Here is a 25,426-nt window from a genome sequence, read left to right on the forward strand (position 1 = left end):
CCCCCCCTCCGCCGACGCCGCCCTTCTCTCCCTCGCGGACCCCGTTGTTCTTCCATCCTCGCCACGCTGCTGATGCGATATTAACTCTGGCGCATTCTCTTGAGAGCCCGTCCGGCGAGTACTTGGCGGGGGCACGCACGCACTACCCCACCTCCCCCACCGGGGACAACCCCTATATATATATTCCTCGGGGCCTGATTCCCTCCCCCCTCCCCTCTATGCCGCCCACCCGGAGACTCACTTCTTAATTGCTAGAGATTGTTTCTCGCCCTTATGCGTGCGTGAGAGCGCGCGTGCGTGCGCGCCCTCATATGTTTGTCCCGAGTTCCTGCTCGCACCAACACTTGTTCGCTTGCGCCCGCCCACGCCTGTCCCTGTCTGTGTGCGTGTGTGAGTGTGCTGGCTGGCTGGTTGGTTGTGCACGCAGATGGGGTAGGGGCCGGCAGCGGGCGCTTGGCGGGCAGGAAATCAGAAAGTTGAGCAAGGTCAACAAATGAGAGGCGAGGGAGAAGGTCTGTGAGAGGCGCGGGGAAGAGGGATAACGAGGGAGGGTTCGAAAGGGGGTAGGGGGGGGGCGGAGGGTGGTGGTTGTGAGAAGGGGGAGTCCACGTGTGAAGCAGACGCGTGCACATAACTCGGTGAGTGTGTGTGTGTTCGCATACTACTATCGCAGGGGCAAAGATTCGGGAAAATAAGACAGGCCAATTAACAAAGAAGTGAAGTTCTCATTAGAGGGGAGGGAGTGAGAGAGAGAGAGCAAAGAGCAAGAGGAGGGTGTGGGACGGGGGTTAGTGGGGTAGTATTGAAGGGGCCGAGCAGCAAATGGGACGGGGCACCGTGTGTGGGTGCACGTGTAGGTGCTGACGCTGAATTAAATTTGGCACCTCTACGATAATCACCGCCAACTCTGCCCCCTGTTCCGCGTGTCCCTCTATTCCGTTTTATATTATTTGGCGTGTGTGTGTGTGAAGGGGGGTTGTGTCTGTGTGGGTGGGTGGGTCAAGGGTGCGTGGCGAAGAGGAGGAGCGGGGTATGGCTGACAAGGAGGGGCTGATGGGAGGGGTCACGCTGGCCGTGGTCCAGGTGCGCCCTAACGCTGCAGTAGGCGTGCGTGCGAGAGAGACGGAGAGAGAGAACGTGAGCGAGAAAGCGAGCTCGGTGTAGTGGTGCAGAATGAAGCAAACCCGCGGCTTTAAAAAAAACGCACCACTGCTTATTCGCGGTGACACATGTTTGTGAGAATTCCCCTCTCCTCTCTCGCTCGTGTTCCCACGCTCTCGCTCCCTCCCCTTTTTAGGTCGCTGAATTTGGATTCGCCAGCCATCCCGTCGCTGTCCTCGTCTCCCATCCCCGCTCCCGCTACCCCCATCCACACAACCCTTTTTCCAGATATATTTTACTCTCTAGCTGCGTGCGCCTACGTGTCTATGTGGGTTCTATATGTCTGTGTCGGCCGCTCCTCTCTTTTTGGCGAACCATCTCCTCACCCTCTCTTCCGCCTCTGCTCCACATTTGTCGCCCCGGTAAACCTTTGCGGTCATGGAGTAAAGTTACTGCTCTTTTGCATTTTTTTGAAATGAAGGTTATGTGAAAACGGTAAAATACACACTACAGCTGGTATTACTGGTATTTCTATTTATGATTTCATAATATAGACATTCAATTTCCTCAGTAATAAGCTGTTTTCTCGCCATTTCATATTTTAAAACGTTTAAAAAGTGAAGAGTCTACAATCGTAATCAGCTTGTGCAATCGGCAAACAGCGCACTGTTACTTTTTAGCCAATCTCCTCAAATTTTCTCGAACTGTCTTGTTACTTAACCGCGCGCCCTTAAGGGCGTAGCTGGTACTGGGCCCGCCCACCCCCGCCCGGGCCAAGTCCACTCACCGCTGCGACGCGGACCGCGGCAGCGCCCGCCCCTCTGCCCGGGCGGCCCCCTTTTGGCCGCCTCATAAAAGGAGAGCGGGAGAGCTCCTTTAATCCGCGCTGAGATCTCTCTAATGAACGCGGCGCTACGCTCACTGCGCGAACGGGTTGCCAAAACGCAAGCCTTTTAAGCATTTACTGCTGACAGCGGCGGCGGCGGCCCGCGGTGCGCGCCGCCCTGTGGGGGCGGCGAGTCGGGCGGCGGCGGTGGGGGTGGGGGAAGGTCACTGCCTGTTTTAGCCAGCATGCCGGCCGCTGCCCCCGAGCGAGCGTCCTAATCTCTTAAAGTTTCTGCACTGGAAACCACAATGAATCGGATTGTACCCAGCTCGGCGCACGCGCTCCGGAATTTCCACGGAAAAACAAAATGCAAAAATGACACGCGTGCGTGTGAACGGGGCGTTAAAGGCGTATAAGGGTGGGCCCAGTTTGGCGGCCGAGAGAAGTCGAGGGGTTACTACTTTAGGGCCTCACATCAAAAGCTGTACCGCTCCCCGCACGGCATTTCACCAGGACCCCTCAATAACTCTAGCCTAAATGGAACGGGCGGCCTAGCGAGCGTGGGTCGCCGTCAGCCCCTTCCCCCAAGCCCCTCCCCAACCCCTTCCGCACCTTCCACTAAGATAGCCCCGCGTGCGGCGAAGTTAGGCAACCTGGCTTTGGCGATGGGAGGGGAGGGAGTTGTTGAACTCTGCCAGGTGTTGGGAAGGTGCCAATGGCTAGGCCGGGCTGAGGTTGGCCCCGCGCGGCATTGCCGTGCACACCTCCAGCCTGGGCCTCGCCGTGGCCTAGCGTGGTGTGGCGGGGCGTGGTGGGGATGGGGCGTGGTGGGGCGTGGCTTCTCGTGGCGGGCAACTGCGTTGCCGACACACTAATCAAGCAGCTCTCAAAGAGGATACCCCCACCGCGCGCCATGGCAAGAAGGAGCGGTAGTTCGTCATGTGCGCGAGTGTCCTTTGGGTGTCCCCCTGGGAGTCCCTGGGCCAAGGTCGCGAGCGCGGAAACGGGACCAGAATAGGAAACAACGTCAATAAATTTTCCAGCGAAAAGAAAAAAAGGATATTTAGGATGGATGTTAAACGCACCTCTGAGTAATGAGGTCTTAGGAAGAGTGAAGATACAACTTCGATATAATAATTGATTCTTGTCTCAACGACGGTCTGCTAACCGGTAGGGGGAAGGTGGTAGTTGGCGGGGTTAGGGAGGGGACGGGAGGGTAAGAGTTTGGCGTAATTTAGTGCTAGGAGATTGGATATTGTCGGCGAGGGTCGGTGACCTCCGCAAAGTTCATGTGATGGTTTTGGAGGTTGGCCCGGGTGCTGCGCGTGGCTCGGCCGTAAAGCCAGGTCGCAAAGACACCGCAGTTTTAAGGCCCCGTTACAATGTAACTAATTTTACTTTTACTTCCTAATTTTAAACTTGCAGCAATTTGGAAAATTATGAGCGTAGCGGTACAATCAAAATTTAAAATACTGATATTTTATCTGTGCAAACACAAGGTGTAAATTTGAAAAGGGAAATAACCTTGGGACGTGTAAGCGATTTTTTCCCCGTAGTCCACCGAACCGTGCCGTCCGTTCCGTCCCATCCCCCCCGGCTACAATAGAAGGCATGGACCGTTCACGGGTTGGACGACGGCGCACATGTCGAAGGAAGGAGGCCAGCTGAAGGACGACAGGCGTGCGTATCGAGGCGTAGCGCGGCGGGACGGCAGCGGAGGGTCCGGTCCGCCCAGGTCAATGCTCACCGCAGCGCATCATTTGACATGGGACCCCGTGGGGCTCTCCGCACCCCCTAACAAGCAGGGAAAGAAAGGGGGACTTGAAAGGAACTCTGCCCCTGCCGTTTGCGGAGAGGAAGGCAGACAAAACTACCCCCTCGTTATACTTGCTCTGTGGACCAATGAGGAATTTCTAATGCACTTAGTGTTTGGTTGAGCCAACTGGAGGGGTCTACGCTATAAGCCGCCATCTTGCCATCTATATCGCCATGACGGGTGGTGGCGGAGTCCCCCTGGCTCAACGGCTGGGGGCAATATGGGGCCGGCCAGTCCTGTCCGGCTGAGACCACTCTCGGAGTCCATCTGGATGTCACTACTGGAGCCTTCCTGGAGTTCATTCCTGCAGCCTTTCGTGAAGTCACCAGCTCCTAGAGTCTTACTGGAGTCCGCTGCCGGTGCCCACGCTATGAACCGCCTCTTTACCACCTATTGCAATGGCGGCGGAGAGTGTGCGACGGCGGCATCTAGCTGGAAACAAATCTAACTTGTAAGGGCCGCCAAGGCCATTCAAAGTTTTGCCTCGGATGGCTATGGGCGTGGACGACGCGCGAACGCGGCTGAGAGAGAGAGAGAGAGAGACTGACTTTTTGAAGTCGAGCGAGAGGCAGCGCGCGGACGCGGCAGAGAGTGGCTCGCTTCCTGGGTGGCGCGCGGAGCCATTTCCGGCATTCGTCATCTGTGTGAGCGTTATTTATTTTTATTATTATCTCTCGCTGATGGCCGGGCGTCTTATTTCCAACCCCCTCACGCTCTCTCGCTCCCCCTCTCTCTGTTCCTCCCTCACTCGGCTTGTTAAACTCTCCTTTTTCCTGCCCCCCTCTTTCTTTTCTCTTTTTTTTCTGCTGCCCGCCCAGCTCGTTGGCCAGCTGTCCGGCTCCCGGGCAGCGTGCACCAGCGGTCGTATCGCAGGGGAGGTCATTTTGATAACGTTGGACTGCGCGGCCGCCGACTCGTTCTTTTTTTTTTTTTTGCTTCTTGTTTCATTATTCTTGCCCGAAAACCTTTCACTCTGCAGATGTAGAAAATGCCGTGGGGAAGTAATGTGTCTCCCCCACACGACGCATGCGGCATGTTATCGGCCTGTCGCCTGTCTGTTGCGGGACGTCATCGGCTACGTTCCTGCTCCCGGGCCCTTCCACCGCACTCTCATTCGTGCCGCGCTGCGCCCCGTCGGGCCACGAAGCCTCTCTCCCCGGTGGTTGAGATGAACCTGTCCCAAGTTTGCCGTTGAGTCTCTTGTTCCAACAGTGCCGGCACGGGCCCATGGAAGAGACAGGTGAAAACAACTCGGCAGGCGGCGGGCGCCATCTTTTTCGGGACCGGGCGTGCCGTGTGCTGTCCTTCTCTCCAACCTCCTCTCCATCTCCCTCTCTCCCACGTCCCTGGCTGGCCTGGTTTCGCGCCCGGCCGCGCCCGCCGCCACGCCGCGCTGCTCTACACAGCTCTGTAGTTATTGCCGTTGACGTTACCGTTTGTTGTCTCAAGCTGCGGAGGACGCGCGCTCCGTATTCACTGCTTTGCAGCGCCCGCCCCATCTTTTCTCTGCTCTCTCTCTCTCTCTCTCTCTCTCTCTCTCTCTCTCTCTCTCTCTCTCTCTCTCTCTCCCTCTCCCTCTCCCTCTCCCTCTCCCTACAGCCAGTCTCAAAGAGGCGCCGTGTGGAAGAGGGAGACGGGGCGGGGTGGCAGCCGGGTGGCAGTCTTAATTTAAGCTGCACAGGCGTGCCCGTCATACGCCATGCAGGTGACAAAGCCCCGTGACACGTTACTCTGCAGACTGACTGGGCATGACAGCGATTTTGCCCAGAAATAGTTGAGCGGTGTCTCCAAAGTCGGGAGCGGTAGCGTCAGGCAGGAGCGCCGTACGGGTAGGCCTTCCTGCCGGGCCGCGGTGCGCAGCGGGTGTGCCTACCTCCCGGGCGCGCTGCTGCCGTCTTGACAAAGTGGGTCAGGGTTGTGGTGTCGCGCCGGGGCGTGGTGGGCGTGTGCCAAGCGGGGCCCGCTATCTCTTGCAAAGCGAGGAGGAGGAGAGGTCGACCGCGGTGCTGGCTAGGGCCGGGAGAAGATAGAGGAGGTGGCGTGGCGTCGCGGGGCGGACCTCACGCGCGCGGCAGCAGAAATCTGACCGCATCTGCCGCCCGCTCCCCCCCTCCGCCACATCCTGGCCACACTGCGCCTCGCTGCGCCAGCTACGCTGCGCCACGCCCAGCCCTTTTCCGTCCCCTTTTCTTTGGACTTCGCGCGGCGTCGTGGCCGCTCTGGACTCTGTGCCAGATATCTGGAGCCACGTCCGAGTTACTGCTCGGGGCCGGGGCGGGGCCGGGCGAGGACGCCTCTGGAGGAGACTGTGATGGGTAGCAGCGGGGCCCGGAGCAGGGAGGAGGGGGCCCTGCGGCGTAATGCTCTCCGACATGCACAAGAATGGACCCCCTGCGGTTTGACTGCTTTCCCGACGCCCATCCCTGGTGCTGCCGCTGCCTGCCGAGAGCCTCTGCCACCCCTCTCCCAACAACCCCTCCCCCTTCCCCCGGCCCGCCGCCGTGTTGAGATTAGAACACGCAGCCTTCGACAGCGCGGGTGGCCCACTCGCTCCCTCCTCACCACCACCCATGGGAGCTCGGAGGTGGTGCGGGTGTGTTGGGGTATAGCAGCGATGCAGTACAGTTTTAGGCAGATTTTGATTTTTTCTCCACTATGCCACTGTAAAAATCACCTTCGTAAATTACAACTTATTCTGTATTTATCATTTACAAAATATATTGTTAATTTACAACGGCCTATTCTTGCTCGTCAATGAATTCCAAGTCGTTGCGTAGTACACAGCCCACATATCCCGGACAGCTCCGTAGTTGTTCTGTCCCACATGTGGCCGTGCGGGCGAGCTCATTGTCGACCGTCTCTATCACCACGCCTGTAAAAAAATGTCCGGAGAATGTAGGGCACCCACTATGGTGTCTAGATTTCTAGAAAATCACTGTGATTGGAATCGCTCCTTCCCCGTCGACCGCCTCCCTTCTCTGCCCCAGTTCTCTGGGCACCGCTGATAATCTCGACGGATTATAGTGGTGGCGCTGAGCAGGTGGAAGCGGATCTACACAGCACAACCACTTGCCTGGTTATCCCACTACACACTCGACCTCCCTCTCTTCTTCCTCCATTCTCTTTCCCTCCCCATCCCCCCTCTTTCCCCCTCTCTCTTCCTCCTCTCCCCCTCCCTCCCCCCGCCCCTCCTTCTCTCTTGCAAATACACATGCAGCGGCCCTGCCTCCCGTCACGCCTAGGACGATTTATTGCAGAAACAAATCTCATATTTTCCCTCGTTCTGTCCGCCCCGGGGCCCCGCCGCACATGTGAGCCGCGGCGCACTTTTGTCTGCGACTGTACACACACGCTCGCACGGCAACACATTCACACACACGTGCGCGCGCACACACACAGATACCCACGCACAAACCTACGCACGCACACAGACTCACGGGTGGCGCGGGAGCTGCCGGCCGGCCTTACGGCCGTACAAAGAGCTGCTACTGGTGCAGTCACCGGCGTGTTATACCTCCCTCTTCATCCACCTGGATTATAATTTTGCAGGAGTGCGTGGCAGTCAGCCTTCATTCTCCGTTATTACTCGCCCTAACCTACCCCGATCCCTCCCCTTTCCCACTCTCCTCCCTCTCTCCCTCTCTGTTGTCGCCCAATGCGTCCGACCTCCCACATCAAACAAAAACAAAGAAAAAAGTGTGGAAAGAAAGCCGGAGGATCCCCTGGTTTCAAGTTTTTGTGTGGTGGCCTATTTTCATGTGTAAATTATTTGGTTCATTATGTCGCAGCATTTTAAATGAAAAAAGAAAACGCTTGGTGACATTGGAATTGTGTGTAAACCTTCCTATCATAATATCCACAACTTCTCTCTTTCATCCCCGCACTTTCGCCCTCTGGTAACGCACGCGCCCAACAATTTCCGGGTCCAGAGAGCCCAATATGTGTTCACAGTGAGAGTTATATAAGAAATTCGCGGAAATTCGGCTTCTTGGGAACTTTTGTAAAGTTCCTCTACACTGATCTTCTTAGCCAACGAGGGATGAGCATCCTGAGCATAAACTAGCACGATCATGGCTACTTTCACTGCCATTGATGTCTTGAACGCTAAAACTGAAGTCTGAATTTTTCAGGAAAAAAGAAAAACTTAATTTTTTTGACTTTAAGAAAAACTCTACAGATTTAAGAGAGTCTCATCCAACCAATGTGGGAATTTCTCTTATTTTAGGGAGACTTTTTCAGAATCTGAGTAGTTTTTCTTGGACAGAAGAAGTTTCTTAAAAGTTTTCCTCTTTTACTCAAATCAGACATTGGTTATACCGTGTCGCCTGCCTGCGTAGGCCTATGTCTCTGACTATCTTTGGAACTGCACTGAAAATGATAGTCCGATATCTTGCTCTCAGGGAGAGCGAGATCAGCGACACTTCCGGAAACTTTCCAGGGCTTCCAACCCTAGACACGAAAAATATCGCTCTCCTGAGAGCGACGTTACTGACTCACATTCAATTTGATTCGGGGAATTTGCGGTCCTGACCCAATAAGAGTGAGGCTCCCCACTGCAATTGGGCAATGTCAGGGAACAAAATTGTCTCACTCATTTATTCGCGCACGACACCTCACTCAAAGGTTTTTAGTGTGGAACTGAACTGTCAATGCATGTTGTCAATACAATCAACTTGAACGTCGATATCAAAGCGAATGAACAATCAATCAAGGAAATGTGACAGGGAGCCGAGGGACTTCTAGGAACGGTACTAGCTGCTGGGGACTTTAAGGGAACGGTACCGGACGATCGGGGGCTGAAAAGAATCATTCCAACATTTAGCCGGACTCGGAACTTTCTGAATTCGGAGAAATATCACAGATCGGTTGTCCTCTTAGTTCCTTACAAATAGCAGTGTTTCATGCTGCGAAGAATTGGTTTTGCATCTTACAAAGGATCCGAAGCAGCCACCCAATACAAACGATTTGTATTCTTCATCCTACGAACAGCCCTGGCTCGCATTGGAATGAGCCTGGTTCGTATTAAAAACCATGCTATCCCCGTCATTTGTAAATTCAGGTGAACCCTGTCGGTTACCCTCTATTTCCTCCCTCCCACTCTCACTTTCTCTCAATCCCCCTTACTCTCTCCTCGCTCCCTGACATGTGGCACCGGCAGTTTGACTATTGCGTTTGCGGAGGGTGGGTGCGGCTGGCGGTGAGTGTGGCCCGTCCACACTTCTCTCCCTTCCTTTCTCTGAGTTGCCTTATGAGGGGACGGGCCGGAATGTTCATCACTGCCGCCAGCAGGGGAATGAACTTTATATTGCAGAGATTCCACTGCACTGGCACCACTGCCCTATAGCCCCACCCCCCTTTTACGCTCTATCTTTCTCTCGCCTTCTATCCCCACTGTTTATTCCTTCCCAGATGGAACTATTTATATAACGCGATGTCAGGAAGCACTTTGCAGTAAGCAGCGGCGGGGGCACACGGCCTTAGTGTTCGAATGAGCCCCTCAGATGCAGATTCACTGGTGGGGCTTTCCTGTTCTGTGCTGTGTCCCCTCCGCACCCCTCCGCCCTCTGGAGTTACCTGCGGCCTATCTACTGGAATGGCGCCGCACGAGGAGAAGCGTCATCAGATAAGGGTGACGTTATTATACCGGCGGGCTCGGCTCCCTCCTTTTTTTTCCCCTCTCCTTCTCCTCAAGGAAAAGTTTTTTTTTCCTTCGCGGTGGAGGTGGCGGTGGTGGTGCTAGGAGCACTACCGGCTGGATGGCGAGCTCGCTGCCGGAGGCGCGCGGCAAACCAGGAAATGTGTCTGTGCACTATCTACTTTGGCACTCTATGAAAGTTGCTATCAAATCAAGCCTCATTGAGAGGACTCGCTTCTGGACTCCCGGCGAGGCACATGATCTGTCTCTCTCTCTCTTTTCCTCTGTATCTTTCTCAAAGCTACGCTTTCTGTCTCACTCGCTTCCACTTTTCCTCTGTCCCTTCAGTTATCGCCTTTCTCCCTCCTACCCTTCTTGCGTCCTTTCCAAGTAACTCTACCAACAACGAGAGGGATAAAGCTCTTTCGCATTGTCTTTATTATACATTATTACTTTTTCCCTGTTAAAACTGACAAAACTTTTATTTCTCGCCGTCTCTCGTGTTCCAGGTAAGAAGGCATCACCTGGTCGCACAATTGACTTTTGGAGGAGATTCGGACGGTTGGTAGATGAGGTCCTGGCCCGACGGGTAAGTCGTCTATGGAAAAGTTTTGGCGCCCCTCCTTGAGTTAGCGCTCGCACTGTTCGGTTTGTAACACCAGTTGGCGGCGGCCCGAGGCGGGAGGATTGAATTATGGACTGTCCTACGGGTCTCATTAAGACGGTGTTTTGGACCACTTCACCCCAATCCCCTCTCGTCTGTATCAACTGTGGGGTATAATCGAAGCGCATTGATTCGGAATTGTTTCACTCCTGAGACGAACAATACAATCGGCGTGACTTGTCGCTGTTGCTGCACACTTGAAAACATGCCCCAAAGAGATCAACGACGTTGTCCGGATATTCGTGCCTGTTCGTCGTTTTGTTTGCAGCAGCCTCTGGCCTGGCCTGCGCGCTTAGATTGTCACAATTAAGAGGACGGGCGTGGGTTGGTGGGGAGGGGCGGGCCAAAGGGCGACTCGTTAGTGGGCGCTCGGGTCGCGCGCATCGGCCTTGCGGCTGGCCGCACAAATGCCCCTCCCTCTCCTCGCTAACACGCTCCTCTCCTCCCACCCCCTCCCACACCCAACTCGACAGCCACAACTAGTTTTCAGTCCGTCACGGTCAGTCTATGTATCGGCTCGACCGCAGTGACTCCACAGAGGTGGTTCTGGATTGCTGCTTACAGCACCACAAATCGGATTTGCGGCGAGTGGCCACTTTTGAAACGGGCGCCGTCGTGGCCGCCCGGCTGCACGTTATCTCGGCGCATCATAGCCATCCACGCTCTCTCTCTCTCTCTCTCTCTCTCTCTCTCTCTCTCTCTCTCTCTCCCTCTCTCTCTTCTTCCATCTTTCATCTCTCACTCGCCCGTCCATCCCCACCCCCTTCCCCCACTCGAACTATGCGAAAAGTTTCCAGTTTTGTTTCATTGTGAAAGTTGCTGTGCGCGGTTAACTGTCAGACGAGGGGTTGGTTTGGGCGGGACGGGCAAGGGTAAGGTATCTGGCCGTGAAGTGGCGTGTGACTCACACAGCTTTTGTTTCGAGTTGTTCGCGTATGTTGTGTGTGTGAGAGATGGACGGCAGAGATTACGCCAGGTTGAGTGGCCTTCTCCTTCTCCTTCACATACACTGATAATCCGTTTTGTTCGATCATTTCAAACGATTTTTTTTGTTTGTTTTTTTAAGACTAAAAAGTAATTTCTTTGCAATCGCGAACGATTTTCTCCTGAATTGCGAAGGTTTTCTTTCGCACTACATAGAGGAAATCTTTCAAAATTGGTTTGCAAATACAATGCAGCCGCAATCGTGCGCAAGGATTCTACAGTGTAGTGAAATTGGGTATGGGTTCCCAGGCGAATAACTTGGAGGAAAGCACGGTGCATCTAATGGGTGTCGTCGGCGTGGCGCACTGCAGCACCCCCTAGCCTATTTCCCCGCCACTATCTCCCCAATCGCAATTAATTGAGTTTCGCGTTCGTCTCCGACAGGTGTTCCCACTTGGGCTTACACTCGAAATCACAACAAGACAATCTTATTCTTGCCTGGTTGTTGTTTTTTCTGTCGACATCCAAGGTTTGATGAAAGTTTACATTGGACTATAGGAATATTTAAACAAATTTCATTTTGGCATATCGATTTGGATTCGCCCACAATTATTAACTTGCTGCGTGAATTTTCGTGCGAGATGCGCTGCACTGTGGTAGGTTAGGCTACCTGTGAATTGTCGACACTGCGATTAGCCGTACTCGAGTGAATCAGAGCGATCGCTACTTGTGTATGTTTTTTACCATGCCACGATGTCTCCGTTTATCACCCATGTCTGGTCGAGTAGGCGGCTCTGTCGGTGTGAAGCTGGCGCACCCTGCACAACCTCGCCCTGTTCCTCGCCCCGCCCGGGGCCGTCCCGTTCGCGGGGCGTGCCGCCCCAGATGGAAAGTTGTGCGGATGTGTGCAACAAGTTTGTGCGTTGTGTGTAGTTTTGTGACGCCGCGGCGGGGCGGTGTCGCGCGGTGTCATGCACGTACCGGAACCGACCCGCGAGACCGTCGCATCGACAACTCTGTTTATGACCCTGCGCAACTTTTTTTTTCTGTTGCGTTGATAAGGGATTTGAGTGAGAGCAAGAGAGAGAAAGGGCTAGACAAAGACGTTCTTTGGCCCTTTATTTTCGAGTACCGTGCCGTGTTTGGTACCACTTTCTCTCTCTGGCACTACTTACTCTCGCTCTCCTGGAGGGCGCCGGGACACAACAGCGCGCCGGCAGGGAGCCTCCTGCTCCGAATAGAATCCGACGCCATTTTCTTTTCCGGTGCAGACGCGTGTACGGTGTACGGGGCGTATACACGGGCGGCGGAAGCAGGAGCGGAGAGGGTGCTGGTGGGGCAGAGGGGGAGGGAGCGGGGAGAGCGCGAGGGTGTGACGCTTGGGAGGAAATGACTTCATCTGCCAAATCTTTATCTCGTCTGTTTTCATTTCGGCGCGAGGAGCGGACGGGAAATGACGAAATCAGTCGATCGCTGTTACGAATCGGTACGCCAAAGCCGGCAGCAGGACCAGCACTCGGATTCATTTTGGATCGGTGTGTGTTGGGGGCGAAGAGTGAGGGGGAAGCAGCGGGAGTCTGGGAGAGGTCGGGGAGGGGAGGGAGGGGGAGAAGCACACGAGGGGGCGCAAAAAATAGTGATAAAACAACGAGGGAGAAAGAGGGACAGAGGAGAGCGAGAGAGAGAGAGAGAGAGAGTGCCACGACGCGGCCCTCTGTGTCTTTACCGCGCCGAGCACACGGGTGTGCATATCATACTACCAGAGGGTGTGTGGTCTTTGCCGTATAAACTGCTGCTAGTAGTGGGCGCGTCACACACAGAGGCTCACACACCCACACACCTAAGGGCGCACGGTAGAGGCGTTGCGGCGGGGGTGGGGCCATAAAAATGTATGTGACCCCTTGGCCCTGCTCACGCCCCGCCTCGGCCCGCCACGCCGCGCCACACTCATGGCGACGCGAGGAAAGCCCCCTCCCGTTTGCTGCTGCACACCTATTGTGATGCGGGACCGGCTCGAGAATGAAGGCGGTCGCCAAATCCTTTCATGGCGTCATGGGCGTCATTTACGGCCGGGAACAGAAGCCGTCTGGGTGGTGGGCCGCGTGGTGGCCCATGCCACGCCGCTCCATGGCGGACTCATGGCGCTGGGGAAGGGGTCATGGCGTTGGAGGTTCACCCACACTGCGCAACGAAAGGTGAACTCTAAATGAGCACACTGCGATAACAGGCTGCAAAAACTGCTGTTAAATGAAGAGTTTATGTTTCAGTACTTTGTTCTGTGCACGACTGTGCTCTGTACCGTGTCTAACTTGGTAGTACGCCACTGTTTCTCAAACACTGTGAAGTTACATTTAAACGACTGCGATGCGATGCACTAAAGGACTGAACTAACAGTATCAGTGAAATATAAATTAGAATGCAATATTCTAATGATGCTGACAGTTTCAGTGATGTGTAGCCTCTGCTCTAGGTTGGGCGCGCGGACCCTCTAGAGAGCCTATAGCCCGGGTGAGCCGGGCGAGGCCCCACCGGAGTGTCCATCCCGGCGCATAGCCCGGCTGCTTGGCAGTTAACCGAGCCGTTAGCAGCTGAACCTGCTGCGCATGGCTTTGGCGTTACCGTCCCTGATGAGTGCGGCGGGGCTAACGACCTGCCGCGCACAACTCCTCTCGTTATTAAATTTCAAAATCTAAACAGCTGCGTTGGGTTGGTTCATCTGTCGTGTGTTTGAGAAACCTCACCATGACCTTTCACTGTAAAATGGTTGGCGTCATTTAACGCCAAATTATTGGCGTCCTTTAAAGAACGCCAAATATTGGCGTTCTTTTCCGAAAAACGCCAAATATTGGCGTCTTTTAACGCCAAATATTGGCGTTCTTCTCCTTCGAACGCCAAATGTTGGCGTCTTTGAACGCCAACTTCTGGCGTTATTACAGAACGCCAATTCTTTGGCGTTAAAAGACGCCAACCAGTTTAGAGTGTTCCTTTCTTCGTCAATCTCAAATTTACAATCCGACTGAAATGAATTGTTTTGTGACTAAATATTGGCTAGTTCATAAATTTCGGCATAATAAAAGAAAACAAAATATAGAACGGGTATTTGTGCTGCACATTTTATCTTTTACCGTAAACTTTTTGCGCTTTGTTGGGCTGGTCTGCGGCGCACAGTGCGGATGTGCTTTTTTCACCGATGGGCTGGTCAGCAAACGCGTGTTTGGCAAACGGAAACCTTGATCCCATGGCAATTATTGTGTCTGCCTGGCGGCGGGGCGCCCTGCCATCCCACGGGTGTGGCTGCCAGCGCTGGCCCGGTCAACAGCGGGCAACGCGAGTGTTTGTCCCGCCAGTAATCCATTTGTCCTCTCGGTACTTCTTTATCGCGATGTAACCCGGGCGGCGCCCAGGGACTCGCTCTGCTGTTTGCCGACCCAAAGTACCCACCTCTGGTCTATGGTGGCGCGCCCTGTACGCCTCCAGCTGCTGGTGATGTAACGCATTACGGGCTTAGCGTGCAGTGGGCTGCTGCTGCTGACGCTGCTGCTGCTGCTGTGGCTTGATCCTCTTTGGGGCCGCATGCCCAGGCAGGCACACTGTCTTGTCAACTTGCTCATTAAACTGACGAACAAGTTGATTCGCCACTTTACCTCGCCTCGCTCCACACCCGCAGGCTGAAAGCAGTTTTATTGCGGTACGCATACGTAAGGACCAAGCAAAGTAATCATGCGAGTGCTGTACTTACTGGCAATTCTGTACAAAGCCTTCACACTAAATGTATTTGTATGTTTTTGTACAAATGTTTGCACTAAGTTAAACCTAAGTATCGTTTCGCACAAATTTGTACGACAAAGTGCATGATTTTCTACAAATGAACGCACTGAAATGTTCAAATTAAAGCAGAAAAGTGTGCATAAAATTTGATTGCTTAAGTTTGTAAAACAAAAGATACAAATCCAGTTAGTGTGTTTGTTGATAGAAAAGTTACTGTGCATATGCTACTCTGTTATTCAAACACGGTGACCAGACCACATTCAACCAAGTGTGAGTTCAGTCGATCTGCTTAGACTATTCTAACGAATATCCTAAGCCACGTGTTAAAACGAATGTGATACAGTATTTGAAGGAGTGTGACGCAATGCACAGTCGGTTCAATGTTACCTCGCAGTGTTTGAATAGCAGTGTAGAACTTGAAACAGTGTGGACGAGACGACGGGCTCACCGTCTCTGTTGGCCTCGTGTGCATGGGTCGTCTGGGGGGTCCTCCACGCGCAGTGCCCGCAGTGCCAGAACAAACAGCCTCTACTAAATGGGTCGCTAACGACGTTTTAGATGTAGGGCAAACTTGTGCCGTGAGGCGCACCGGTGGTGGCTGCGCGCGCGCATGTGTGCCAGGTGTGCGCTCCGTGCGGTCTACTTTATGCGATCTGTCTGACAAGTAAATTGCTCTGTTCGTTAGTCGCGCCGAAATTTGTAACCCCCGGAGACCCGCAGGGCCCCGGCCAGCTTTCCCCACGGTAACCATCTCCCCTCCCCCCGGCGCGCGTTGGGCCTGGCTCGGCCGCTGCTGACCAGGTGACAGCTTGGGGGAACCGGAGGTGGGTGGGGGAGCGGGTAGGACTGGCAGAACGTTGAATGCATGGCTTATGCATGTATGGAAACTGATTCACCGAAATGTTGCATGGGGTTGAAGTTTCATAACGCGACCCTCAAAACCAGTTCACGAGGGAGAAATAACTCGGGTTCGTAGCGTACGGTCTATTTCGTGGTATTTCTCCCTCAATTTTGTTTACACCGTAAAACAGGCGGATACAGTGTGTAAAACAGTGTTGACCACACTGTTAAGAAAATTATAGTGATTTTACGACATTTTCTCGGTTAATTTTCTATTACGAAAACTTCGTTTCAAACAAATTACGATACATCGTTATGTTACGAATTTGCTTTGTAAGATCCCAAGCTCTAACTAAAGGGTATGGAAATTGTAAATATTTTAGTCAAAATTTATGTCTTACGACCTAAAAAATTGCATTCGTTACGAAATGTATTCGTTACTTTACGAAATGTTTTCGTAAATTGGCACTTACGAAATATTTTCGTAAATTAATTTTTACGAAGCATTTCGTAACTTATTTTTTCGTAAAATCACGAAAACGTTTTACAGTGCACCTTTTTATTCATATGGGTCGCTTATTCTTGACTTGCGCTGCGCAAGTAGTTGCAACTACGGAGCTGTTGCCCAGCAATGTCAGGAACACAACTATGTGGTAGTACGAGTCGAGCAGAAGTGGAACACGTAAAAGAGAGGACAGTCCACTTCACCCCGCATGGTCCATATTAGTCTTTTTTACGGTATTTCACGGTTGTTTCGGATTATGTCTGGGTATTTCGCAGTATTTCGCGTCTGTTTGGGTTATTTCGCTATACTCCTCCATTATTTCAAACTATTTCGCATTTATTTCAGGGGAAGGTGTGCGAACTATTTCGCAAGTGATTACCGTTTCCGCAGCCCACTTGATGTCACAAGATTTCTGTGGATGTAGGATGTAGGTGCACAGTATTGTTCTTGTTCGACCCCGAGTTGCCTAGAGTGCATCTTGAGAATTTATGATCAGCATCAGAACACTGTTTAAACAAGTGTTAATTTTGCACGGTAGTTGATGTTAAAGTTCAAGCAGTGGGCATTTTCTCGACACATTGTGGTGTTTAACTAAGTTAAACGTCAATTGGTTTTTAAACATTCGACACTTCCGAAAAAGTACAGGAGCTGCGCACCATATGGTTGGATTGATAGCATAGAACTGTGTGTGTCTAAGTGTGCAGAATTTCAACGTTTAAAACGTCTAAAATTTTCACATCGCGCAAGTGTGCGACTTGAGTTAAACACCACGCAATGTGCCAAATCATAACTTGCACACGTTTGTGTACAAATTGTGCACACTTGTTTTACCAATGAATTACCCGAGTCCGAGCCATAGGCTCACGACCGGTATCATCGAATGCGACCGGGAAGTTGGGACAAGGATATGACAGTTTAGTCCGGCAGTTCTTTCCGCCTGGGCCGTCTCATCCTCCTGCCTCGCTGTTGAATATGGGAGATGCGCTCTGCTCTCCCAGCACACCGTGTGGTCCCCGAGGAACAGGTCGGCCAACACACGCCCGCAACAGCCGCACAGTTTGCTCTACGAGGAAGATTTGTGCGGGGTTTGAGGCTTGTTGCCTGGAGGGCGGAGTTGGGGGACGAGAGAGTGTCTTTTGACGCCGTGAGGCGACTGACTATAGTTGTGCGCAACAATCCACGATTGATTTTCAGTAGACAGCACGCCACTGCGCCACTGACGAGAACTCGGCAAGGGCAAGGCAAGATGAACCCGTAGTGATTTCGCTTTCTGACACGTCCTAAAACGCAGTATAAACTGCCCAAGGCCTCGACGACACTTTTTCTTACGTGTTACTTAAGTGAATATTTTTTTTTAAATTATGGGAGTATAGTTTATCGATACAGTACCGTTGGGTTGCGTGTGTTGGAAACACGAAACGCGGTGCTGTCCCAGAGTGAGGTGTGTAACGTTACACACTTCCTCATCTTTGTGCTGTTTCATACGAGGCGTCACAACTGTTATCTGACACGGATAGCGCGCGAGCAGTCTCGTGAGCACGCCCGAGAGAAGCCCACCTCCAGAACCCTAGCGTTCTGAATCGGTGTTCTGCTCTGAAAACTTTGCTGACACACACGCTCATCACACACACACAAGCGCGCGCGTACACGGTCACGTACACCTTCTCACACACATACACGCGCTCACATTCACGCCCATCCGGGAGCACGCTCGCGCGCGCGCGCACACACACACACACACACACACACACACACACACACGCGCGCGCCCGCTCACCCGACTGTGGTTCCACGAAGCCTTTGTGTTCGCCTACTTACAGGGGTCATACAATGCAAGTTGTCTCGAGTTCAACTCGGGCGTAACCCGAAGCCAACTTCGCCAACCTGCTCCCCGCACCCCGCCTCGCGCCGTTTCGGGGTCCGCATGGGCAAAGAGTGGAAACTTGGTCACCGTACCGCACAGGGTGGCTCGGTGACAACACCTTGCCTCCAAGTTTTCCGTTTTGAGCTGCAGGGCAACGCACCCTGACGACGCCACCATGAAAGTCATTTTCTCTCTTTTTCCCTCTGCCCTCTGCTACCCCCTCTCTCGCTCGCTCTAGAGACATTGTTTTGTGCAGTGGTCGAGGCATCTCATGTGAGTCTGCTGTTCATATGCATGCGCACGCCATGCTGTGGGCACGTGTGAGTATGTGTGTGGGAGCAGGGGTGGGGGTGAGGAGGATGCGACATCTTGTCTGTGGTCCTCCTGCGGGTAGCAGTGTTTTTTTCCCCCTTGTTCCATACTCGCTTCCTTTTTTGCACAAGATTTGCGGCCAAGTCTTCGATACAACACACACTCGAACACAGCAGCACATTTTCCCTGTTTGTGTTGCTTGCTGGACTACGTCTCGTCGTCGTCCGCGTTGGTCCGTGCCTTCGTGTCTTTTGATTCGACCGGCTGCTTGCAAAGAGGGCTGACCTCTCCCGCCTCCGTACGCTGACCCCTCGTGTGTGCATGTGGGTGTGTGCGCGTGACCTCGGCCCGGACCCCCCGCCGGTCAGCGACCGACGACACGCCGGCCCCAACCCGGCGGCGAGCCAAAGCATCCAACGCTTTGATTTGCAGTTCTCGCCGAGTTGCCGCGCCGAGGAAGCAGGAAACGATGAGCGGCACAACTTTTGCCGGCTGGTGCCACAACTGAGGGGGCCGGGAGGATTCTACGGAGACTCTCTGTCCTTCGTGTGTAGTTGGCGCTGAGTTTGCCTCGCTGTGCGTCACGCCACGCCACCACTTACCTGCGGTGCGCGGAGCACGGTGAGAGGCAGCAGCACAGAAATAAAGACGAGTTGGGGGGGGGGGGGTAGTGGTTGCAGAGGACTAGGAGTTTGCGTCTGTTATTTTGAGTTGAGGTTGCCGTGCATAATGAGCGCGTCACGTCCGAGAGTCCAGAGACAACTTGGGGCGTGGCGCGGCGTGGCGCGGCGTGGCGCGGAACCGCACTAGTGGTGGCGGGAGAGCAAACCTCTCCTCCGAGGGGGGTGGGGGTGGGTGGGTGAAGAGGTCCACGGCGACGGGCGTAGCGCACATCTCTCTATGGCTTGGTGTATACTAGTGTATACTGCTGCTGCGACTACGAGGGATACACCGCGGCGCCGGGGATATTGCCGCCCTTCCTTGAAATCTCTCTCTCTCTCTCTCTCTCTCTCTCTCTCTCTCTCTCTCTCTCTCTCTCGACGCCCCCCTACGCACTACACGCTAGGAGGGATTGCGTTTATCACCCCAAGACGGAATTAAGCAATCGTTGTTGTTGTCCGCCATGAGCCTCAGTGGGACGGGCCCAGGAACCCCCTGCAAACCCTGGAATGGGGCGACGGATCGCCCTTTAAATGGCCTCGCCGCGTCTTTACGCTGTGATTGGATCTCCAGCAGTAGTAGGGCTGCTTCGTGGCGTGCGGTGGTTGTGTTTCTGTTGCAAGATGGAGAGGGTCCTTCGGGGTGGCTAATGCGTGCGAGTGAGATAAAGAGAGTTCGTTGCCCTGGCCACTTTCTTTTGCGGTCGTTCGTCGTTTTTCCCTTTCCCTCTACAACATACGGTAAAAACAATGTCCGATTTTTCTGAGTGAAAAGAGGAAACTTTTGGGAACTTAACCCATAAACCTTATAGAAAACTCAGTAATTTTGATAGAGGCTCCTCAAAACGTGCTCATTAAAGGCTTAAAGTAAAATTGTTCATGCTTCTGTAGAAGTACAAAATAAGTGGCCAGGAACAATTTTTGAACGTAGAGGTAATCTAGATCTATGTCTTTGTGCACATCTAAATCAAATTCCATATTACTGTAATATTATGCACAATTTTATGCATAACTATGGACAGTTAAGTGCACAACAACTAAGCACAATGTATATATAATTATGCACAAAATTTGGGCATACTTACGGCTGTTAAAAATTCTGCATGTTTATTCTCAATAAAATGCATAAGGGTTTATGATGTACCAGCGAGAACAAGAAGGAAACGCGGTCCGCATCAGGCGAAAATTCCAAAACAGAGTGTGGGCCGGTGTGGGCACTCCACGGAGTTATCCGCTAGTCTTTGAAATTCATGGAATGGCCTTGAACTCCAAGAAAAACATTTCACCGCGTGATCTAGATACGCGTATATGCAATGCCCTAACAGGGGCAAATTCTGTGTAACCCTGGACGAAAAACAGCGCGAAGCGCATAAACTGCCCTCTGCTGGTTGTGCCTACGTCCCACGCCACCGCCGCTGGAATGGTGCGCACGTTCCGCCGCGCCACTCCACCGCAGAGGGAAGGCCGACTGACCTGTCCGCGACTGTGGCACAGCCCTGCACAACCTCCGGCACAACCATGCGCAACCCGGCACAGCGCGGCGGGGCATTGTGGGGTGATAATGCCAACTCAAAGGTGCCCCGCCGACTAGACCCCTGATAGAGCTTCTGACATTTCAGTCGCGCTCGGGGTGTCATATCACGATTTCCACCTACATAATAGACCAACTTGGATTCAAAAGCTTCTTGTTTTCTCCTTTTCTTGTTGTTGCTTTTGTACTTTTTGAGTGTGTCCTCCGAAGCCTCCGCTTTTGCGTTGAACGCGTCACGTGACTTTCTCCATTCTTATATGCTCTCTCACATCTTCTCTTTATTCGGCGAAGGACGTGTGTAAGTTTTTCCTGGTCCATCCTTTTTATTTCTGGGCGGCCTGGTTCGAGGATTTGCTTGGCTTTGGACGCGGCGCATATTTCACCGCGGACCGATACCAATATCACCCGTCCGACAGTAAGAGACAGAAAGAGAACAGCGGCGTGCCTCGCACCAACACGGCGTCACACCAATTGAAGAATCCCACGTTCCGCGCCATTTTTATCTGCAGATTCAAATGTCAACGTGAATTATGGCCCAGCTAGTACATTCCGGACAGCGAGGCGGGCCGGGCGGTGGGTGTGTGTCGAGGGGGTGGGATGGGATAGGAAGGGGTGCGGAGGGGGACGAGGGGGTGGCTGGAGGTGGGTTAGAGGGTTATCGAGGCGAGTGGGGGGTGGGGGCCCTGTCCTGGCCTCGCCGGACGGCGGGCGGGCTGGGGAGGGTGACACCCTCTAGCCGGCAGAGACAGACAGGATAAGAGTCCCTCCCTCTGCCCCCATCCACCGTATCCCGGTCGCGCGCCCGCTCCGGGTCCCGAGCCTTGGCCAAGCTGAAACCCTCCCTGATGTACAGCAGCCAAAAAGTAGAGACATGTGAAGAGGATCCTTGCCCGAGAGATAATCGGTGGCAATCTCTCTTCTGTCCGGGCGCTACGGCGAACCCGTTTCGTTTGCTGCCCCGCCCAAGCCATGCCCCAGGGCCAGCGGACCGGAGGGCGTCCAAACTGGGCTGGGAGAGGTTCTCATGGAGACTGCAAATTTAACTTGATTTTTTAAAGCTCTTTTTGTCTACCGGAAGCCTTGACATTTTCGGTCAAATTTTCTCCCCGAACCAATACGCATACCAGTATTTCACTTCTTGTATTTTTAGAATGATATCTCACAGTTGCTTATAAGATTTTGTTCCGCAGTGTCGGCTTGTCCGCCAGCATCAAAGGTCTAGCCTATCCTCCAGCTAGCTCGGTGCGACACATCGGTGGCAGGGTCTTTAATTGCTAATGCATTGGCTGTCGCCCGACACACACTCTGTCTGTGGCTACATGGCGCATGACATCGCAACGGAGGAGGAACTAGACTACACAGCCTTGGGGAGATATCAGCAGAAAGCACAGTTTTCCATTTGGCCACGAAAATATTTATGGAATTGTCAGATTTAACCGCGAGGCAGGCATGTATCAAATTTTCAGTTGTGCAACGTGGTTTAAGTTAACAAAAAGTAGCCATGTTAACACCTTTGAGTCCCAGGGGAAAGGGAGCAGTGGGCCGCTAACACAGTTCATTGTGGGTATATGTGTGGTCACTTGGGACTCAGCGTGATAACAGTCTGCACACTGACATCAGTTGTGCTTGTCCAAGCACTTCACGGCAAAAAGTTTTTCGTGGATTTCAAGGACGAGTGGATAATTTCCAGATCGACCTTTGAAATCCCAGGATCTGCCTTGAAACCATTTGCTTCCAAGGAAAAGCCTTGGAATCTTTGGTCTGATATTCAAGGGGGCAATGCCAGTTTGCTTGGACTTTAAAAAGGAACTGCCGCCCGACACTCGTGGGTGTCCTACTGACTGAAATTGTCCTGCACTGTCTTGTTCGGTTACGCTCTACATGCAGCGGACATAGCCTCTCAATGCATCTTTGCGCTTGTTGAACTGCACCCCGAGGTGACGTAGGGTACCTGCAATTCAATTCGTATAAATAACCAAAGTGCAGGGCATTGAAAGTCTCTTAAAATCTTTGAAAAGTACCAACTTTTGTTTTGTTCTTGGAGTGAGAGGCTTGTTCAAAACAATAACGCAGACATGGCTCACAAATTCGACAGATGAAAGTTACTGTTTTTGATAAAAAGAAATAGTCGGTATTTTTCAGTTTCTACATTATTTTCCTCTCTAACTTGCAGGTCATCCCCCTCCCGCTCTCCAACTCGCTAAAATAATCTTCTCTCTCGTTGAGTGTAAAACATCAACATCCTCACGACGGCGCTATGCGCTATACTCAGCTACGCACCGCCCCTCATCGGGCTTCTGTGCCGAGGTGGCGTGGCGTGGTGCTGGGGGCTAAGGACTCGGAGGAGAGCGAACTGGAGTGTTATCATTGCATCTGCCTCTTGGGGGGGAGGGAGAGCGAGAGCGAGAAAAGGAGCGGGTAGGAGAGGGGTGGGGAGGTGGTGGTTTGGACGACGATTGCCGGTTGCCAATGCACTGGTGAAAATGTTGAAACTGTTGTTGGGTTCAAAGAGAGAGGAGGTTTGGCTATGTTGACACGCTGCACGCTGTAGCCGAAACACTTTGCCCTACTTTCCTGTTTGAACCTCTCTTGAATTCTGTCAACGTGCGCGCGCTTGCGTTTGTGTGTGTGAGAGTGAGTGAGTGAGTGAGTGAGTGTCTAGGTGTGTTTATTTTGACGTCCAGCGGCCTTTGTCGGGACCATTTGACGAGTCGCCAGAGAGGGCGGTCCGGTCCTATGGGCGGCCTTCGTGTCACCCGGGTACCTTCTGTCTGTGTGGCTGCGGGAGGCGGGTCTGGCGGGCCTGGTGAGCCCAGCGCTCTTGTTGTCTTGCCCCCCAGCCCGGGTCCGCCCCCGGGGGGCAGGAGGACAAGGGGCCCTGCAGCGCGGCTCGTTGATAGATAGATGGCAGGCGGGCGGCCCCAGGGCGGCGCTACCCCACGCGATAAGGCCTGGTGCCTCGGGGGCCACAGCGGGGCGCGCGCGGCGCAGCGGGCGGAGCCGGGCGCAGCGCAACATGAAATATTGACCTTTTAAAGAAGAGGCTCGCTCTTATTTAGTCGAGACACTCCGTGGCGCACGCGGACAATCTCTTTTTCTCTGCTCCGCCTCATTCCGGCTAATGCGCCTGCTGCTCCGTTGTCAACAGACTGCTGCTGTTTCTCCTCTCTCTCTCTCTCTCCCCCCCCCTCTCTCTCTCTCTCTCTCTCTCTCTCTCTCTCTCTCGGTGTGCTGCCGCCGCCGCTGCTACGTTGAGGCCTGCTGATCTGATCGTACCCCCTCCCCCCTTCCCGCCGTTTTCTCGCGGTCCCGACAGGGCTCTCGTGAGATCCCCCGCCCCCTCCTACCCCTCCCCTCCCTTAAGTGATTGCTCTCAAGATCACGCTGCGGCGTTTTGCAGATCCCGTGGTGCGCGCTAAGGCTGGCGCGGCGTCCGGTCCGGCTCCGTGGAGATGATTGGTTCATCCTGTGCCCGGGGCTTACTTACCGTGATTGCATGTAGAACGGTCTCTGCAGGACCCTCTGGAGCCTTGTGCCGCCGGGAGCCACTACCCTGGTAGACAACCGACTAGCGTTAGGCGCCACGTTATTGTTATACGCACTCCTTGGAGTTGTTTGCACGACCGGAACGCGTTCGACTGTGTAGCGCCCGCCCCCCGCCCTGCCGCGGCAATTTGAATTCTATTGCTGGGCAGCGGGGCGTGGCAGGAGTAGCAGCAGCTAGCTCGGAGGTGGCAGTGCTCGCACTAGTCATCCCTCCCTCCGTCCCTCTCTTTCTCTGCCCCTCAGTTCTCTTTCTCTTTCCGCTGTCTTCCCTTCTCTTCCCTCAACCCCTGTCCTCTCTCCCTCCCCCCTCTCTCCCCACCTCTCTCGCTCTCTCTCCCCCCTTTCTCCCTCTCTCTCTAAAACAAAAGTTTTCCCGCCCGTTTGTGACGCCCTCGGCGAAGCGCGCATTTACGGTCCATCTGTAATTCAGGCGCACCAACTTTTTCGGAGATGCGCGATAAGATTAAGCGGGAAAAATTGTCGGTCCAGATCTCGTACTCGAGAGTGCGTTGTCGTCGCGTCTCGCTTCTTCAACTCCTCCTGCTGTCATTTGCTGCACGTTTCCTGGCGGACTACACCCAGAAAATGTGGTCTTTGAGTCAATTGTATTCCTTGGACATTTCCAAAGGACTTTTCAACTTTATTCCGAATAAGTCAATGATATTGAAACAACAAAAAACAGTTTTGGGATTGGTGAATCTTTCGTTGAACAAACCGAACTTAAAAATTTCTTTTGGGCAGGGGTACACCGTTAATATTAAACCACTGCGGTGTTGCCTTGGGTCTGCATTTCTCTTCAGTCCCCAGCAGACCCAGGTAGGGTATCGCGGCTTGGGCCGTCCGCTCCGTCCGTCTGCCCGCTGGCCCCGACACCAGACTCTGAGGCGAACCTGGTTGTGGACAGATACGACTCAGTCCCGTGCCAAGAAGCCAAACCTCCGAGGAGGCGGGCCGAATAAGGGCTGCGGAGGCAGGGAGGGTTGTGCGGGGACAGTCCGGACTGTGCCGGGCTGTGCCGGGCCTGCGCCCCCGATATGTCGATAGAATTCCAAGCCAGGCGGGCTGGCCGTCCCTTCTTGCGTCGTGGCGTCGTGACAGAGCCGGGAGCAAGGGACGTTCAGAAAGGGGGAAAATTGGAGGGGGGGGGGGCAGGATGCAGGAGTCCCCATTTGTGGTATACTGTCATTGTCTTACCGGGGGGCTCCGGGCTCCCCGCGCGGTGTACGATCTCCCTGCGCGTTTTTGTCCCTTTCTCTTTTTCGTATCCGCCACCGCTCTCTCTTATTTTCCGCGTTGTCTTTTGTTCTTCCCAGGGGGTAGTGTCTCTTCTCTGGAAACCCAAGTGTGTACTTGAACACACAATATTCTGCATACCTAACATGTATGCAGAATATTCTGTGTACTTGGCAAGTACACAGAATATTGTGTGTACTTG

Source organism: Frankliniella occidentalis, unplaced genomic scaffold (genome assembly GCF_000697945.3).
Source record: "Frankliniella occidentalis isolate FOCC.00 unplaced genomic scaffold, Focc_3.1 Scaffold49, whole genome shotgun sequence".
Lineage (NCBI taxonomy): Eukaryota > Metazoa > Arthropoda > Insecta > Thysanoptera > Thripidae > Frankliniella > Frankliniella occidentalis.